Raw genomic sequence first — 15,279 nt, forward strand, 5'->3', positions numbered from 1 at the left:
GGAGGTGCCCTCTGTCTTCAGTGTGACTTTTTTCGATGAGGGAAGGAGGCGCCCTCTGTCTTCAGTGTGACTCATTTTGATGAGGGAAGGACTTACCCTCTGTCTTCAGTGTGACTTCTTTCAACGAGGGAAGGAGGCGCCCTCTGTCTTCAGTGTGACTTCTTTCAATGAGGGAAGGAGGCACCCTCTGTCTTCAGTGTGACATTTTGATGAGGGAAGGACTTACCCTCTGTCTTCAGTGTGACTTCTTTCAATGAGGGAAGGAGGTGCCCTCTGTCTTCAGTGTGACTTCTTTCAATGAGGGAAGGAGGTGCCCTCTGTCTTCAGTGTGACTTCTTTTGATGAGGGAAGGAGGCGCCCTCTGTCTTCAGTGTGACTGTTTTTCACATGGCGACTCTTACTGGGAATGGGTGAGATAGAAGAACAGACACGCCCCCTCGTGGTTATGGGGTTTTGAGGAGAATGATCCTCTTGGTCTGGCAGTCTTAGCATCACATTACTAGGGTTAGACAACTGTGTGGACTCCAAGAGGCTGTGCCCATCGCTCTCTTGGGGCAGCCTAGGCCTTTTTTGGTTGGACGCTCCTGGAGGACTGCTGCTTTGGGCTGGAAAAGTGTGCCGACAAAGATCCCAGCAAGATGCTTGCAACTTGTGGGAGCCATGCTTCAATTCCCATGCCTTTGCTAGGCAGACGAGGCAGCACCAGGCTTCTTGACCACTAGGGTCGTGGTAGCTCTGCATAGGCCCAGAAGGCCTTCGCAGAGGAGGCTGTGGGTTTCTGTTGCCACGGGGTCTTTGTTGCCTGCTGTATAGTAGAGATCACTGGAATCCCTGGTAGCCTTGATGGCTAGAGGTTTCACTAGCCATCGCTGCTGCTGCTGCTCCTCCTCACTGCCCACTACTGCTGTTGCTGCTTCTCCTGGTGCTCCAACCACCACCTGCACCGCTAAAATTCCAGAATACCTGAGCCTGACAAGGGCTGAACTCTTCTATCTGGAATGATTTGTGTACCTCCTGTGGTTAGCTTTGCTGGCTTCCATGGGAACTGCTTTGCTCCTGAAAGGACTGCATACAGTTTAGCAGCACAGTGGCAGGCCAGCAGCCTTTCTACAGGAACCCCCAGAATCAACTTTACAATGCTGTCTTATAACACTGCTATTCACATCCCTCAGCTGTGGTCACAGCGGGTCACCGGAGGCTTAATCAATGTGTGGACACTGCAAATGGATTTGGGACTGCCACTGTCATCCATAACCTTTTGCAAACTGAGTGTTAACAATTTAAGCTCTGATGCTACTCCCTCCTTTGGATTTAGGTTTTATCATTTACAATCCTTGGATCACACAGGCTGGTGTGCTTCTTTCCTGTGGACTTGGTTGATGCCTCACTTAGATGGCTGCTTGTTTTAAGACAAGCCTTTAAGAGCCCAGACACTATTCTTTTCAATAGTGAGGTGTCACTAATTTATTCACCCACTTTGCTATAGCACCTATATCTTCATTGATTTCTTCATGCGGGTGAGCATCAAGCAGGACCATGTTATAAGAACTAATTGCTCTTAGACTGGGGTTAGAATTAAGTTCAAGACCCAAGTTAATTCATATATCTTTGGTTTATATGTGTCTCTGGTTTACCTTAGAGACATTATTTTCATTTTATGTTAGAGAGCGTTATCAATCATCCCCCCTGGGGCATATTGATAGTGTCATTAATTTAGCCAATAGTATAGAATTTAAAGCACTGTTGAGCAAAGGAAATTATACCAGTATAGGCCAGCTATGAACTGCAATACATGAATTATTGACTTGTACAGATTAAACTCTTGCGTGACTTGACACTTTTTAATGAGGGTTGGTGACAGAGCAAATCTTTTGATAATATTAATTCACAACAGCTGAGGTACACTTACCAGATTAATCCATGTCATGATAAAGCAAAGTGGGAATTAAAATAGTAGTATATACTAATCCCAGGCCATCATTCATTGTGTATCCTCAAGGCAAAAGATCCAAACCAAAGTCCAGTGACCTCCAGGTCAATGCCCTTGGGCTAGCAGTTATCTTCTCCTTTTCACACTAGAGAGTTTCAGCTTTAAGTTCAAAAACTACAGAAGAGTTTGAGGTAAAGCCCAGTTTACTTGGTGGGGTTTCCACACCAAGTTCTTCTGGTGTGACCTAGGAAAGATGTGTGCACCTCGAAAGAACAGAGTGTAAAGTCCCAGTAGTCCATAGCACATGGCCTAAGTCACCAAGGGTTGGATAGAAGCGAGGTCAAAGTGTCCAAGTAAGAACATAGTACCAGACATATTCTCCCACTAGTGTTCTATGTAAGTTTTTTGTTTTGTTTTGTTTTGTTTTTCCCCAATGGGAGGTTCCTCCTCCCCATTTTCCTACCAACAGAAATGTAATTGCCTTCTCCAAGACATACATGCTCCCCTCACCCGGATTGATTTTCCGGTATGGTTTCCTTATCATTCTGGTAGGAGTGCCTGTTGGTCTGGGGTGACCTGAGCACAGTATTGTATGGCAGCAACTGAATGGTCTTCTCCCTTTCCCCTCATCTTGAAAAACTGGCCTCAGCTGCAGTGAGGTCTTCCTCTGTTAAAGTGGTTTGTACGTGTAGAGTGGGTGATTGGTGATTTATGGACATTTGAAAGGCTCTCTACATTGTTACTTAGGAGCCCGGATTAGAAAATTGCATGCCCCTGGAAGCAGGAAAGTGTCATCTTAGTGTTTTGTTTTGTTTTTAAATCATTTTATTGGGGGCTCGTACAACTCTTATCACAATCCATACATACATCCATTGTGTCACGCACATTTGTATATTCGTTGCCATCATCCTCAAAGCATTTGCTTTCTGCTTGAGCCCTTGGTATCAGTTAGTGGACTCATACAATATTTGTCCTTTTTTGGTTAACTTCACTCAGCATAATGGTTTCCAGGTCCATTAATGTCATGAGGTGCTTCATAGTTTCAAGCTATGTTTTAGGATTGTATAGTATTCCATTGTGTATTTGTATCAGAGTTTTCTTATCTAGTCTTTTCTGATGGGCATTTGGGCTGTTTCCAGCTTCTTGCTATTGTGAACTGTGCTTCAGTGAACGTGGGAGAGCACATGTCTGTTCCTGTTCTGTGAAGACTGTAACTCTTTCCAGGAGTAGAGATCCCCATCTGTCTCCCTTGGAGAGGGTTGTGGTTTTGAACTGCTGACCTTGGGCTTAGCAGCTCAATGTTAAACACTATGCCACCACGCACAGAACTGAACTTTTCCTCTGTTTCCTCCAATTTCGGTGGAGGTGAAGCTGTAACATTTGTTACAATTACTGATTGATTGAGAATATGTGATTACAACTAGTGAAAATGTAGAGTTACTATTGTGGGAAACAGAAAGGTTATTCCTCAGGTTGTCTCCCCCTCCCCATATTACATGCCAAACTTAAGATGCTGCTCACTAACACATGGTCAATGACTATACACTTGGAGGTCAACTGCTTAAAGGTTATCTGCCTGAAGGTTATCAGCCATGTAGAGCAACCAGACCCTATAGTCTTTCCCACCCTAAGTAGGGCCCACTCCCTTCTGATAAGGATAATGGATTGTTCCCCTATAGGAGAGTCAAAGACACCTAGGTCAGCCCACTCGACCAAGGTTAGGCTGCCATCTTGACTCTAGAGCCCGCCCACCTTGTTATGTGTATGCCTTCATGTCACATGTATGCTTCTAGTGCCTCCCCTTCCTATTGCGTGTATACCCTTAACTTGTCCCCTTCCTATCGTGCCTATGCTTATGCCCTCTGAGTGTATATAAGCCTTGGTTGGAAATATATTCTCTTTCTCTGCATGGATCTGGCTCCTGAAGTCATGACTCCTGGAGGTGAGAAATTGCATGCTTGCCTGATGTCTCTTTAAATTTATTCCTCAATTGCACAACCGCCTCTAGGACCCATTTGATTGTGGAAGGTGTTACCCCACATACTACAAATATGACTGGGTCTAGAATACCCGGTTTCAATCCTCTACAAATTTAGCTGCCTCCCTGCCTCATACTTAGTCTGACATCCGGAGGATCTGCTTACCTCCCTTCAGGGCTAATACACTATCTTGCTTGGCTGGAAACATTTTGTTCCCTTTCACCTGAGGTTGGTTTTGCACCGCTTGCCCTCAGCATGTGGACAGTACCTTCCCTCTGTCTCCTCCGGTGTCAGTGGAGGTGAAGCTGCAACGTTAGCTACAGATATCGATGGCTGGAGAATTTGTGAGTACAACTAATAGATTACAATCTAATAGAATTAGATAATAGATATAACTGTTTATAGAACACCCAGGTTTAATCCTTTTCAAGTTGAGCTGCCTCCCTGCCTCATACTTAGTCTGACATCCAGTGGGGAGGATCTGCTTACCTCCCTCCAGTTGTTGCCATCCTAGAAAACCTCCCTCCTAACCCAAGTCCGAATCTTAGCCATCAGATAACTCTGACAAAGGGATCCAGCTTTCTACTCATTCACTAATCCCCTCAGCTCTCTTCTCTTCATCCCATTGGTGGCATCTTTCAAGAATGATTAACTGTAGAAATCTCTCTACTTCCCTCTGGTCTCTCCTCTGAGCCTAACTTTTCCATCTCTGCCCCTTCACCATTCCCTCTAGGTTTGCTTTTTCCCCAGGTTCTGTGCACGGGAGTCTTCCTGGCCTTCTGCATTTCAATTCAGTGTACTCATGTATTCTTTCAGCCTATGGAGCACCTCAGCCCTGAGTCATGGTGTTCTCCCACAGTGTGCTGTCACGGAAAACAATAGAATTTGGAACACAAATCTCAAGTGGTGCCTTCCCGATATGCTCACTGAAGACAAATAGGTGCATAAGCTAAAGTGGTGAAGAAAGCTCGTGGTGCCGAGCTATCAAAAGATACAGCATCTGGGTTCTTAAAGGCTTGAAGGTAAACAAGTGGCCATCTACCTCAGAAGCAATGAAGCCCACATGGAAGAAGCACACCAGCCTGTGTGATCATGAGGTGTTGAAGAGATCAGGTATCAGGCGTCCAAGAACAAGAAGTCAAATCATTGTGAATGAGGGCGAGTGCAGCTTGGGGTCCCAAGACCTATCTGTAGGCAACTGGACATCCCATACAGATGGGTCAAGGGAAGGAGATAAGCCAGTCAGCATGCAGTGTAGCAATGATGAAACATACAATTTTACTTTAGTTCTTGAATGCTTCCTCCCCCCTCACTACCATGATCCCAATTCTGTCTTACAAATCTAGCTAGACCAGAGGATGTACACTGGTACAGATAGGAACTGGAAACAGAGAATCCAGGACAGATGATACCTTCAGGACCAGTGCAGAGAATCCAGGACAGATGATCCCAGCAATACCAGGAGGGTGGAGGAAGGGTGGGGTGGAAAGGGGAAACCAATTACAAGGATCTACATATAACCTCCTCCCTGGGGGATGGACAACATAAAAGTAGGCGAAGGGAGACGTCAGACAGTATAAGATATGACAAAATAATAATAATTTATAAATTATCAAGGGTTCATGAGGGAGGGGTGGAGGGAGGGAGGGGCAAAATGAGCTGATACCAAGGGCTTAAGTAGAAAGCAAATGTTTTGAGAATGATGATGGCAACAAATGTAAAAATGTGCTTGACATACTGGATGTATGTATGGATTATGATACGAGTTATATAAGCCCCCAATAAGATGATTAAATTTAAAAATTTTTTAATACTTCAGAAATTATTGAAAGACACATTTTTGACACATTACTGGCTAGTGCATTAAAGACCTATTACAAATTGTAAGTTTTAGCTTACATAATTTTATGTATTATCCATTTATAGTTTAACTTAATATATTTACTGTGTCCTTAAGATAGGAAAACTGCATTTCAGCTAGACTATTCTGTGCTAAGACTATTCATGAAGACATATTTGCTTTCCTCTTATATTCTAAATTAATAAAATCCTACTAAATGGCTTAAAAAACCAAACAAACTCAAGTGGTGCAACTGGACTCAGGCCCAGGATTAACTAGTCCCTCTCTCTTCTTCCCCAGTTGCCAAGAAGAGAAATTATAGTCACTTGTTTTATAAGAGCAGTGCATGACATTTTGGGACTTCTACCTTGATCCCACCCCTAGCCATTTCTGGTAAAGTCCAACCTAGTAACTGTATAAATAGGCATCAGTTGCTGCCTTCTGCCTAATCAGATTTCCTCTTCCCTCGCAATGGACAGGTTCCTCCTGCTGGGGATCTCTGCCTTGTTCTGTTGTTTTCCATGTAAGTTTCTGGGGTGGACAGTTGTCAAGGTATGTCCAAGATCTTGGAATTGGTAAGGGATCCTGTGACAGGAAGTTCTTGGGGGAGCCATATAGTGAAAGAAAAAAAAACATTAACTGTACTTCTTTAGCAGTGCCTTCCATCTACAATATGTCACCTCTCCGGGACATTCACCCTTGTAGAAGGAAGGAGGCAAGTTAGCATGGACTTGGAGAAAATTTCCATGGGCACTGTGAGATGGGTTTTGGAAAATGAGAATGTAATCAAAGAATATATCTATTTTTTTCTATAGTGTGCTCTGGGTCATTTCTGAAACGAGTGTTCCCAGGTGAGTTGACATGGGGCAGTACTAGGGGAGGGAGAGGCTGGTGGGACTTTGGGGGAGAGTGGGCATTAGTGGTTACAGGGGACCAAGAGACAAGCAATCAATCTCAGCACTCCATACCCTTGATTCAGCACAACAGGGCTGGGATGGGAACTGGTTTTGTGTTTGACCAGGAAAGATGAGCAGCCTCTTACAAGCCTAGCATCAAGTGTGATGGAGGGGTAAAAAGAGGAAGGAGGAAGTGAAATGATTACTTAACAGGCCCTACCTGGCCATGGCCAGAGTGTAGAAATGTTAGGAGTTTTGGATGCGTGAATCTATTGTGTCTTAGGTATATGCTGGTAAGCATGCTGTGATGTATTCGTTAAAAGGAAGAACAGGAGGACCCAACCTTGTGCTTGCTTTATCCTTTGGTTTCCTTCTGTAGGCCCTAAAGGAGTGAAGAGATTTGGATAGAAGGGAAGAGGTACAGAGCTTCCACGAGATGGGCTGCTGGATCTTCTAGGAGCAGAAAGGATTTGGTATGACTCCATGATGGGGATAGAGGCTGGACCCTAAGAGAGGACCAGGGCTTTAGACAGGCAAAACTGCAGGCTGCTTCTCTTTACTTTCCAGCAAAAAAAAAAAAAGAGTAGTTGTTGGTAAACAACAACATTTTCGTGAGTATGAGTAAGATCTCTTCTGATCGTCTGCTTTTGTACCTCTTTCTGTTATCCTTCTACCTTTCCTTTCCTATTTTCTTTCCAGAACTCCAGTTACCATACACTCCAGCCATTATCTTGGATTACCCTTTTTTATTTTTTTAGAGAATGAAAAGCTTTATTAATCACAATATGAAATTTACATGAGTTTCTGTTAGAATTTAACCAGGAAGAATAATGCTGTTAGAAAACTTACATTTCTCACATACATTACAAAGGAAAATAAGTCATATTTTAGTTACCTTATAGACTTCAGTAAACCTTTTCCGTCCTTTAAATATCAAATAGCAATATTCTAAAATTGTGCTAAGTAGCAGTTTAAAAGGTAACCATAAAATCTTTAATGGTAACAGTTGACAGAGTTGTAGCGTCCTGGCCTGCGGGATGCACGAGCAAGGCCCTGCAGGGAAAGACGAACCTGGATGGAGAAAAGACACGGGGACGTGGAGCAAGACAAAACTCTGATCAAACTCATTTATTTGGGCAAAGCTGGGGTATAAAAAAGGGGGAACTGGGAGGTGCATATTTTAATAAGGTGTGCGACACAACATCCAATCCAACATGTGCATTAATGAAGCTCCAATGAGCGCCTGCCATTATTAACCAATGGGTGAAAAGGTCAACTTTACAACTGCCCGTGCTACAGAGCACTTGGCTAGGAACGCGGAGGCAGGAATTTAGGCAGGCCCAGTTCCCCACAGATTTAGCAAATGAAAGACAACACTTAACTAGGAAGCAGCCAAGTTCGGCTCAGTGGCTGAGGCTAAGGCCTTAATGGCCACCGGCTCCCAACACAGAATATTTTGATAAATATTAACAAATGTCAATTCTATTTCAGCCATTATATCAATGAATCCTTTTCATTGGTAAGGCAATTGCTTGCTGTGGCTGCCACAAAGATTAGCAAAATTCTAAGTACCAGATATTGACCGATTAAAATTTGAGTAAATTTTCTTTCTCAGTTTTGTTCTTTTGGAGAAAAAGCAAAGACCTTTACCTTCTGTTTCTCTCTCACTGCCGTTGAGTCCTTTTTGACTCATAGCAACCCTGTAGGACAGGGTGAACCTGGCCCTGTGGCTTTACGAGTCTGTTAACTCTTCATGGGGAAAGCCTCATTTTTCTCCCTGTCTTTAGTACATTGGGAGACAAATATCATGGAATGCAATTTTTGTGATCTTTTTAAAAAATTAAAACAGGGACAATGTATTATTATTATGAATGAGTAAGCCTTTGAAATACCTCTAGTTTTGTTTTGATTTTATGCAAGACTTCTGAATAACTTCCCAAAACTAGCTTCCATTTTGGTATATGGCATGATACACATAACAATATATTTTTGTAATTTCTTCTATCTACTATACTTTTCCCACGATATGGGTCAGACATATGACTTTCAACAATTTCCATATATAAGGCTGTTTCAAATAAGCTTCCCTACCACTAAATTGAGCATCCCCCCCTGCCTTATGTACCTGTGAAAGTTAATGTGAACATATGCACATATCTACCTGTATACATATGTGTGTGTATGTATTTTCTTCTTTAAGTAAGCCACTTATGCCTGTAGAATGACACTAGACTACAGGAACGACACTGAGGAAGAGTTTGGTCTTCTCTGGAGTCCTTCTCTAGGTAGAGACAGGGAAGTGGATTTCACTGAGGGATGGATGAAGCCATCGAGTAAGTCTTCCTCTTTTGTTGGTCTCGCGTTTCCCGTCCTCAGCACCACAGTCACGTGCAAGTCTATTTCCTCCGCAGCACTGGTCTCAACAGGAACATCTTTCAGATTTGTTGCTGTGTGAGCACCTAATGCTGTTTGCAAACTTTCAATAACTCACTCTCTGCGTTGTGTCTGGTCTTGGTGTCGAAGTGACCATCAAAAGGTGGAAGAACATCTCCCTTTGTAGAACGTCCAATCATGTCAATGCCTCTACACACTCTGTAGAATAGAAGTGCACCTCCACTCCAGCCTCTCTCCATTTCCTGAAGGCTAAAGCTACATTTTCAAAAAACTCTGCTCTCATGTGCCCTGTCGTGAATGCCATTCTCCACATGTGGCATTGCAGTTGCTTCATGGCTGTGGTCGTTCAATCCAGAGACATCAACCAGAACACTTTGTCAAATGGCCTGGATCGCCTGCAGCAAGTCATCCACCACCCACCCAGATGTGGCAGAGATTGAAACAGCCCCATCCAGATGGAAATTCTCTTCAGCCTGTTTCCTCAAGAGATTGGCTTATTGTTAGTGTTCCACTTCTTCCTAGTGTGTCTGCAGACATTCTTTAGATTGTCTTTCATGTAAGGAAACAAAACATCCTTCAGGAAAGCAACCGGGTTGTGATTCATTCCATATCTATCAGGATCGCTGTGAATTTGGCGGAAATAGAAAGTACAGTGGTGTCTCAGTTCAGTGCCCTACTGGCAGGGAAGACGGAGGATGGCGGTGATGGCAGCTGCAAAGCCCAGAATGTTCTTGGGTTCCATACAGCCCCACCAACAGCTGCATGCTGTCTGCGGTACACAGGGGAAGGGTCACCAAGAGTACTTGAAGTGAAAAGGGAGGCTGCCTTAGTTTACCTTATTTTAATAGAGGCAGATGCTCTGTTATGGATGTTGGAAAAATCTTCTGACTCCAAGGCAATTTCTAACATGAAAGAGGAGTTCTTTCAGAGCGATCACTTTTATTTCCCTGCTTTCAGTCAAATCTGCAGACTGATCAATGCAGGATATAACTCCTCCAGGTTCCAAAACACATGTTACAGAGGAAGAGGAATAAATAATGCAGATATAAATAAGGCCTCTGTAATAGGGGGGATTTTCAAAGGTAAGTTTTGATGTGGGGGGAAGAAGGAAAAAGAAGCAGATAGAAACACATCAATCACAGTGGGAAGAGAACCTTGCTGAACTACAGTATCAATTGATCTGTACAATACCGACTGATCAAACAGTAACTGTCTGAAGATGGCTGCTAATGCCACCCCCGTCTGCTACCACAATGGAAACTAGATAGAGGTGGGCACTAAGACATGCAATGCGGCTATGGATCCTGCTCCTAGGGAAGCTGGAGGCAACAGAGGAGCTTAAACTGAGGCAAGAGGTGGGCCACACTGCACCCAGTGGAGAACTGCTGGTTGTTAGGGTGTTGATGGAGGTTCATTGTCTTGGGACCCATCTGGACGTCCTTATGGGTGGTTCTAAACTGGAGAAGTAAAGGGACCAGGTCAGCAATAGGTAAGAAATGGCCCTTGATGGGTAAAACTAAGCATCATGACTTTTCTATCTTCCTGGACTTTGTGTTCAGTGATCCTTTGACATTTGTAACATGATTAAACAAGTGTTAAAATTTTCCACTGAACAATTCAGCCAAGGGATTTCTTGAATTGCTGCTCTCATTACCTCCTCACCGTTCTCCATACCTTGTTCTTTGGGGAGGGCAGCACCCTACTTGCCACATCTTTCCATTCTACACAGTGGACCATAAGGCCTTGAACTAATCAAAGCTTCCTTGAAAAGGTCTCAGGGCCACACTGCCTGATTTGTTTATCTGTGTGAGCTGCTCAACCCTGAGAGCTGTTGGTGCCCTGCCTTGTTTCCATCAAATTTGGATCTACATGGCTCTGAATACACCAGACTCTGATCTTCCTGCATCCCACCTCACCTTTCTACATCATCTGCCTGTAGCTATGTGAGTCTAAAGAGGACCTCGGCTTGCATTGGACTTGAGCTGGACTGGGCTAGGATGCCTTCTTGCTATAAAGTTACTTCTTAATATAAAGCTCTTTCATATGCCATTGATTTTGTTTCTTTAGACAACCCACAACCGCCTGTCAGTTTATCCTACTGACTTGTGCTATCCTCCTGGCTTGTGTCTTGCTGTGATGCTGAGAGCTATGTAGCTGGCATTTCAAATGCCACCAAGGTCATACAAGGTGAACAAGTGTCAGCCAAGCCTCCTGACTAAGAACTGACTATGAAGAAGGATTCAACTGCCACTTCAGAGGAAGGAACCACTAAAAGTGTTATGCATAACCTGGAAACATTGTTGGATACTGCAGGCCTGGTGAATGAAAGTAGGAGACTGTCAAGATCATGTCAGAGGATGGGCCTCTCGGTTCAGAAGGCTCTAAAAATGTGCCTGAGGAAGTGGTGCTGTCTCAAAGTACAGTCAACCATGGCAACCAGAATGGAGAAAAGCCTGGCAGATTGAAACCTTCAAGATGTTCATTGGCTGATGGGGCACCACTCAAAATGAGAAGAAACAACTGCAAAAATCCACTAATCAGAACTTTGAATATGCAAAATATGAATTTAGGAAAATTGGAAGCCATTAAAAATTAAATGGAATCCATAAAGATCAATATCCTAGGCATCCATGAACTGAAACAGATTGTTATCAGCCATTTTGAATCAGAAAATTATGTGATTTACTATGCCATGAATGATACAATCAAAAGGAATGGTGTGTCATTCATTGTCAAAGGGGATGTATCAAATCAGTCATGAAGTACAGTGCTGCTTGGATAAGATTATACTTAAATACCTTCAATGATGTCCAATCAATAAAACTATTATTGAGATGTATGTTTCAACTACTAAACCTAGTGATGAAAAAAATTGAAGAATTCTACCAACATCTTCAATCTATAATTTATCAGACATCCAATCAATATGTGTTCTCAATTTTTGGTGATTGGAATGCAAGAGTAGGGAAAAAAGAGGAAGGAGCAGTAGTTGGAAAATATGGTCTTAGTGATAGAAATGAAGCTGGATATCGCATGACAAATTTACAAGACCAACAACTTCTTCATAGCAAATGCCTTTTTTTTCAAGGATGTAAAAGATGACTATACACATGGACTTCTCCCTATAGAATACACAGAAATCAAATTGACTATATCTGTGGAAAGATGGTGGATAGAGATGACGGATAAGATCAATGTCAGCAGCTAAAACCAGGCCAGGGGTTGACTGTGGAACAGACCATCAATTACTCTTATGTTAGTTCAGGATGAAGAGAAGAAAATTAAAAGAGGTCCACAAAAGCCAAAATATGAACTTGAGTGTATCCCATCCAAATTTAAAGAACACCTCAAAAACATTTGCTACACTGAAGACTAATGACAGAAGACCTGATGAGCTATGGGCAGACATCAAGAACATCATTCATGCAGAAAGCAAAAGGTCATTAGACAAGAAGGAAAGAAAACAATCAAAGTGAATATCAGATAGGACTCTGGACCTTTATCAGAGAGTAGCTATGGAAATTGGAAGAAATGAAGTCAAAGAGCGGAACAGAACATTTGAAAGGACAGCTCGAGAAGATAAAGCCAAATGAAAAGTGCAAAGACAGAAGTCGGAAGCCAAGAAGAAAAGCATGGTCAGTATATCTTAAACTGAAAGAACACAAGTAATGTCCTTTAACCCCCAGAATGCTTCATTTATTATCAGCCTTCATCCTCCATTGAACATGTGAATGAGCAAGAGCCATCTCTGGAGACAAGAGAAATAGTTGTCAAGTCATACAAGAGTCAGAGATCTTACTCAACATAAATTTTTCCGAGTGCTGCTGCTGCTGCTGCTGCTGTTCTTGCTTGGTGCCATCAAGTTAGTACATAGAGACCCTATGCACAACAGAACAAAACCCTGCCCAGTCCTGTGCCAGCCTCACAATTGTTCCTATGCTTGAGCCCATTGTGATAGGGACTGTGCCAATCCATCTCATTGAGGGCCTTCATCTTTTTGACTGCCCCTCTAATTTACCAAGCAAGATGCCCTTCTCCAGAGACTGGTCCCCTGACAACATGGTCAAAGTATCTACGATGAAAAACATGCAGCACTCTGGACATATTTTCCCCAGAACTTATCCTCGCAATCGGAAGTATGACAGAATCTAAGCCTGAAAGGAAACTCCTCAGGCACTTCTTCGCAGCATTAAGATGCACGCTGTTACAGAGTTAGAGTCCCTGGATGGTGCAAAGGTTGGTGGTTTGAATACAACCAGAGTTGCCTTGAAAGAAAGACTTGGTGATCTTCTAGAAAAGCTCATTGGAAAAAGTTGTAGAGCTTTTCTGCTGTGACTCACATGGGGTTGTGATGAGTTGGAATCTAACAGCAACTGGTGTGTGAGGGATGTCATTATGAAATTTCTAGATGCTTGGTGTATGGCATCAGTTACACAAAAAGCTATTTCATTCATGGAATATGATTTTATGCATCTACAGTTGGTTCACTGTCACAGATATTTTTTTCACTGGGGCCAAGTATCATAAATCCTTAACCTGCATGCACCTTTGACAGAACAGGGACATCATGCTGAGTAGCCCTTAGTAAAGGACTCGCCTTATCCTCTCCTTAGTGAACATCAAGAGCTTTGATGAGCATACATTTTCACAGTGAGTTTTGAACAGACCAGTATGTTTCTTTTCACCATATCCCAACCCAGTTTTCCAGGTGACTAGAATTTCCCTGAATACTGTGTATTAATGATTACATTCTTCAAGTTTGCACAAAGGGACTGATTCTGTGGGGATCTTTCCTGAGCTTTGGAAGTGGTGAAACACCCACAGGCCAGTGTCTAATAGGAAGCTCTGCCCACAGTCTGGGAGCAACTCAGTGTCTACTCTCCAGTCTTCTCCCCACCACCGAGCAGCCTTGCATCTTTCTGCCACCACAGACTGAGATGGACAAGTTCCTGCTTCTGCTTGTGCTGCTGGAAGTCTTCCCTCTTGTCTTCTCCCCAGGAGTGGGTGAGGCCCTGACCTGGCTGGATGTTGGTCTAACAGCCCGGTTCTAGGATGTTGGTCTAACTAGACCACTGAACAGTGGACGTGGGAGGCTAGGGAGTCTAGGATGAGAAACGGGATAATCTGGCTAAGCAGGATCTGAAACCTCTTTGGTGCCTCCATCCTGACTCCAGCCAAGGCAAGGGGATCGGTCATCCTCTGGGGACAAATGGGAGAAGGAATCCTTCTACAATTAGGGCTGTTGGCTCAGGGGCAGTGAGGCAGTGTGAATAGATCACGGAAAGGCTTATGATGAACCATTATTTCCCTATCAATCTTGGGAGACTGAAATCTGCCTTTCCACCTTCTAGCAAGTGCAGTCCTATGCTCTTTCCATTGTCCCACAGATTCTTGGACTCAATAACTATGTAGATGTTCTGTTTGTGCTCTGCACAGTGACACAACACCTACAGGTCTCTCATTCTCTTTAATTTACTCTACTTTTTATGAGAGTGTGATCGCAAGTCTGTGCCTATAAATGCTAACTCAGATTCCCACAGAAGGCATACTTCCTTCCCCTCTAAAGTGTCTAGTAGAAATTAGGCTTGTTCTGTTAAAACCTACACCTTTCTTTGTAGCTCTCACCTCCCAATCACTTCCCCTCTCAGCTAGCAGCCAACACTTCAAATTCTTGCTCAAGATTATTTATTTGTGTTTAAAGTTATTCTTAAAAACAATTTTATATAATTTATGTGCATTCAAATATATAATCAAATATGTGATTCAAACATTCAGAATATACACAAAAGTATTTATTCTTTATGGAATTCAAATCCCTGTTTCAACAGTTTAAATCAATAAAGACCTTACTGACACAATATAATGGGGATATGCCCAGTCAACAAGATTCTAGAGGAAGGGAAGGTATTTAGGGCTGTGCTTTGCATCTTGTCTCCTGGGCCCTATTTCCCTTTATTTTTAACAGTTTTATTGGCACTTCCTCTACATGTCATACAATTCAATAATTCAACTCATATCAAGAGTTATAAATTCATTACTGCAATCAATTTTAAAACAATTTCGTCTTCCTGTGCTCATTGTTATTCATGTAATGTTTTGTTTGTGTCTGTGTTTGTTGTTGTTTTTCAATTGTGGTCCTGGGCCCTGTTTCCCAGTTCACCTTGATTCCAGCTCGACCAACCCAGGGTTCAGCCTTCACTTCTATTTTTCATAGCTCAGGCCACAGTCTGCAGGGTCTGC

General features: G+C 42.9%; 1 pseudogene; it reads right to left on the bottom strand.

Moving 5' to 3' along the window:
• Positions 1–8,877: 8,877 nt before the first annotated feature.
• LOC101640628 lies at positions 8,878–10,711 on the bottom strand (annotated as a pseudogene).
• Positions 10,712–15,279: the final 4,568 nt, after the last annotated feature.

This window comes from Echinops telfairi, unplaced genomic scaffold (assembly GCF_000313985.2).
Source record: "Echinops telfairi isolate 266 unplaced genomic scaffold, ASM31398v2 ScPeMD7_7465;HRSCAF=8503, whole genome shotgun sequence".
Classification (NCBI taxonomy): Eukaryota; Metazoa; Chordata; class Mammalia; order Afrosoricida; family Tenrecidae; genus Echinops; species Echinops telfairi.